Below are 5,798 nucleotides of genomic sequence, written 5' to 3'. Positions count from 1 at the left end.
AAAGACAATGGCTACTGATTTTGGAAAAAATCCGTTCAGATTTAGATATAGCTGCCATATATATTTATCCCCGATCTGGTCATAATTGGGGAAAAACTTGCAAAATATCAGCTAAATCGGTTCAGATTTAGATATAGGTCCCATATATATCTTTCGTCCGATTTAGACTCATATGACCACAGAGGCCAAAGTTTACTACCGATTTACGTGAAATTTTGCATAAAGAGTAGAATTGACATTCTACCAATGTTTGGTAAATTTTATCTGTTCGGTTTTAGATATAGCTCCCATATATATCATTCGTCCGATTTGCACTTATATGGCCTCAAAAGCCAGAGTTTTGCCGTGATTTAGTTCAAATTTTGCACAAGGAGTACATTTAATAGTATCGGTAAGTGTACCAACTTTGGTTGAAATTGATTCAAATTTAAATATAGCTCCCATATATATCATTCGTCCGATTTGAACTTACATGGCCTCAAAAGCCAGAGTTTTGCCGTGATTTGGTTCAAATTTTGCACAAGGGGTACGTTTAACAGTATCGGTAAGTGTGCCAAATTTGGTTGAAATCTGTTCAGATTTAGATATAGCTCCCATATATATCTTTCGCCCGATTTACACTCAAATGACCACGGGGGCCAAAGTTAAACTCCCATTTACGTGAATTTTTGCAGAGATACCAGAATTATTATTCTAACTATGCATGTCAAATTTAGTCGAAATCGGTTCACATTATATGTAGCTCCCATATATATGTACACCAGAGTTGGGGAAATATTGTAGACTATTTCATATTTTAGACCCATTTTCAATGGGATTTTCCTCCAATTGACTGCATAGTTTCCACAGAGAATATATTTAATATGATATTTAAGTGTGCCAAGTTTGATCTAATTTGGTTCAGAATTAAATAAAGCCTCCATATATTCATTCTTCCGGTTTATACAAATATGGCCAAATTCCCACACTTTACACAAAATTCTGTGATGATTTCCCCATATCTTAGTTATATCCCATATTTTTTTTTTTGTTTTTTATTAACATTGTGTTTCATTCCAGGGCGTTAGCCGATTTCAAATTTGAAGTAGTTGAGATGGTAACACAAATGTTGGTCTACATGGCGGTGAAGGGTATAATATAGTCGGCCCCGCCCGACTTTAGACTTTACCTACTTGTTTACCTTTAGTTTAAATAATTATCTTGTAATTTTATTAAAGTTTATAATTTCTTATGAAATTTCCAACTACAACTATAGGTCAAGTTTACTTTGGATTTGAGTCAAAATTTCAAAAATTAGGTGTCGATTAAGCGAAGTCAGTCCGTCCCGAACGAACAAGCCATCGGCTTGAAACTTGGCAAATGCAATTTCAAATGGACCTTATTGGGCCGCTTATAGGTATAGCCCCATACCGATATGCAGACTTGACTTCCGAAGCCTCTAGAAGAGGTAAATTTTATCCAATCAGAAATTTGGTACGTGATGTTAACAAACATGCAAAAATTGGTCAATAATTATATAAAGCCCCCATAAAAACTGCTCTCCAGATTTGGTTTACGGAGACTGTTGGAAGACCACATCTTTTACGATTCTGTTGAAATTTGGTACGTGATGTCAGTTTATTGCCATGCAAAAATTGGCAGAAATTACGTCCGTAATTATATATATAGCTCCCCATAAAAACCGATCTCCAGATTTGACTTGCGCAACCACTTAGAAGAGCAAATTTCAAAATGTGCACTAGTTTTCGTTAAAGTATTTTTTTTTTCTTTGACAAATAAAATATTTAGTTGACATACGCCAAAGTATGTTACACATAATTTTTTTCACAAACTTTTTAACACGAAAAGAAAATTCCAAACGATGATTGTTGGTCTAAAATTTCGCCTGAAAGGAAGAAGATTTTCTATGTGTACACTCAAAAACGTGAGTTATTATATTTTAGTTAATATTTCTCCAATTTGAGAATGTTTCATTTATTTTAATAATTTTAAGATTTTTGTATGGCACTAAAGATTTTTGTTTTTCAAATTTGATCGCCAATTTCTTTCCTTAAAACTACGGAATTTTTTTAACAAGTAAAAAAAATAAAATAAACATTTTCTTGAATTTTAATGAGATCAGTGTTTGTATTACCTTTTGGTAAAATTTTCTGGTGCGTTGACATTTTTTGAAAGTACTAAAGACGATCCCGTTATATCTGCTTATTGATATAGCCATATTACGATAAAAGCTTTTCGATATACAACTCATCAATAATTTTCTAATTAAATAAATAAATAATATTCATAAATTCTAATATTCATATTCTCATGAAAACAATAATTTTGAATAGGATGGCAAATAAATGGCATACAAATTCATTATATACGTTAAATGAAATATTATCTTTGAAAGATGATATTACGGTTTTGTTTTTTCTTTGTTTGGCATTTTTCTTCATTATATTAAACTTTTTTGGAGGGGTTAGTTAATAGTTTTGAGAATTTAAAGAAAGAAAATATAAAGGAAAAAGCTCTCCAATAAGATCAAAAGAATCTGCCAAAACTTCAAAAATCAAACGAGCCGTAAAATTCATTTTGATCACCGACAAACATTTTGTGAATTTAGTGTGCTTTGTGTGAAGAAGAGAACAAGAGTCTGAGTAAAAAACAAAGGATTATTGGGTTAGTCTTATTTTAAGCGTTGTCAAATGGACAAGTCGATTTTGTTTTAGTGGTTTATTCGTTTAGATCAGACACACATTAGCCTAGCTCACCAAGTAAATAATAATGATGACAAAGTAACAGTGGAAAGACAGTGACGAAGAAAAAAATATACAATTTTGATAAATTTTTTTATAGAAATAAAATATTGATACAATTTTTCATAGGATAAAATTTTGACAAAATTTTCTATAAGAATAAAATTTTGACAAAATTTTCTATATGAATAAAATTTTTATAAATCTTTTACAGGAATAAAATTATGTTAAAGATTTCTATAAGTATAAAATTCTGACAAAATTTTCTATAGAAATACAATTTTGGCAAAATTTTTTATACGAATAAAAAAAATTGTCTATACAAATAATATTTTGAAAAAATTTTCTATACGAATATACTTTTAACAACATTTTCTCTCCAAATAAAATGTTCATAAAATTTTCTATATAAAGAAAATTTTAACAAGAATTTCTGTAGATATAAAACTTTGACAAAATTGCCTACAGAAATAAAATTTTGACAAAATATTCTATAGAAATAAAATTTTCGCAAAATTTTCTATACGAATGAAATTTTCTATAGAAAAAAAAATGTTGACAAAAACGTCTGTAGAAATAACATTTTAGCAAAAACCTCTCCTTATCCTCTGATAAGGTTTTGCAGCGAATAAGACTTCAATTAATACCACAATCATTAGAGTCATAAAATTGGAAGTTGTATGTTTACCGTGGCTATTCCTGTATATTTCTTTCAAAATATTTGAATTGTTTTTGAAAATGTATATAAAGGCTTTTCCCTAATTTTTCCCTTTAATAATATATGGATGAATATATAGATAAAAACGTATTGTTAATATCACTGATGAAAAATCTTATTTGTAGCAATATCCAAAAGATAAAATCTCGTTCAAACATTGTAATTATAATAAGAAATGAAGACTAATAAAGACGAATTGAAAAATAGAAAATTAAAAAACCCGTGTAGATACAAAACGTGCACAAAATTCTCTATAAACATAAAATTTTAACAAAATTTTATATACAAATCAAATTTTCTATTGAAATAAAATTTTGAAAAATTTCTTTTAAATTTTTTTTTTTTTATTTCTTAGAAATAAAATTTTGATAAAATTTTCTATTCGAATAAAATTTCGACAAAATTTTCTATAGGAATAACATTTTGACAGAATTTTCTATAGAAATAACATTTTGACAAAATTTTTTATACGAATAAAATTTTGACAAAATTTTCTATTAAAATTTTTTTATAGAAATAAAATTTTGACAAAATTTTCTATAGTAATAAAATGTTGACAAAATTTTCTATACGAATAAAATTTTGACAACATTTTTTATAGAAATAAAATTTTGACAAAATTTTTTATAGAAATAAATTGTTAATAAAATTTTTTACAGAAATAAAATTTTTAATAAAATTTTCTACAGAAATAATATTTTGACAAAATTTTCTATAGAAATAAAATGTTGATAAAATTTTCTATAGAAATAAAATTTTGCTAAAATTTTCTATAGAAATAACATTTTGATAAAATTTTGACAAAATTTTCTATTCGAATAAAATTTTGACAAAATTTTCTATAGAAATAAAACTTTGACAAAATTTTCTATGCGGACAAAATTTTCTATACGGACAAAATTTTTTATACATATAACATTTTGACAAATTTTTCTATTCGAATAAAATTTTGACAAAATTTTCTATACGAATTAAATTATGACAATATTTTCTATTCGAATAAAATGTTGACAAAATTTTTATACCCTCCACCATAGGATGGGGGTATATTAACTTTGTCATTCCGTTTGTAACACATCGAAATATTGCTCTAAGACCCCATAAAGTATATATATTCTGGGTCGTGGTGAAATTCTGAGTCGATCTAAGCATGTCCGTCCGTCCGTCCGTCTGTCCGTCTGTCCGTCTGTCCGGCTGTCCGTCCGTCTGTGGAAATCACGCTAACTTCCGAACGAAACTAGCTATCGACTTGAAACTTGGCACAAGTAGTTGTTATTGATGTAGGTCGGATGGTATTGAAAATGGGCCATATCGGCCCACGTTTACGTATAGCCCCCATATAAACCGATCCCCAAATTTGGCTTGCGGAGCCTTCCGGAGCAGCAAAATTCATCCGATCCGGTTGAAATTTGGTACGTGGTCTACGTATACGGTCTCTAACAACCATGCAAAAATTGGTCCATATCGGTCCATAATTATATATAGCCCCCATATAAACCGATCCCCAGATTTGACCTCCGGAGCCTCTTGGAGGGGCAAAATTCATCCGATCCGGTTGAAATTTGGTACCTGATGTTAGTATACGGTCTCTAACAACCATGCAAAAATTGGTCCATATCGGTCCATAAATATATATAGCTCCCATATAAACCGATCCCCAGATTTGACCTCCGGAGCCTCTTGGAGGAGCAAACTTCATCCTACCCGATTGAAATTTGGTACGTGGTGTTAGTATATGGTCTCTAACAACCATGCAAAAACTGGTCCATATCGGTCCATAATTATATATAGCTCCCATATAAACCGATCCCCAGATTTGACCTCCGGAGCCTCTTGGAGGGGCAAAATTCATCCGATCCGTTTGAAATTGGGTACCTGATGTTAGTATACGGTCTCTAACAAGCATGCAAAAATTGGTCCATATCGGTCCATAATTATATATAGCTCCAATATAAACCGATCCCCAGATTTGAACTCTGGAGCCTCTTGGATGAGCAAAATTCATCCGATCCAATTGAAATTTAGTGCGTGGTGTTAGTATATGGTCTCTAACAACCATGCAAAAATTGGTCCATATCGGTCCATAATTATATATAGCTCCCATATAAACCGATCCCCAGATTTGACCTCCGGAGCCTCTTGGAGGAGCAAAAGTCATCCGATGCGGTTGAAATTTGTTACATTTCGTTAGTATATGGCCTCTAACAGCCATGTAAATATTGTCAAATTTTATTACTATAGAAAGTTTTGTCAAAATTTCATTTCTATAGAAAGTTTTGTAAAAAGTTTATTTCTATAGCAATGTTTGTCAACATTTTATTTCCATAGAAAATTTTGTC

Source organism: Haematobia irritans, chromosome 2, assembly GCF_050003625.1.
Source record: "Haematobia irritans isolate KBUSLIRL chromosome 2, ASM5000362v1, whole genome shotgun sequence".
NCBI classification, from domain to species: Eukaryota; Metazoa; Arthropoda; class Insecta; order Diptera; family Muscidae; genus Haematobia; species Haematobia irritans.
This window is presented reverse-complemented; position numbering follows the sequence as displayed.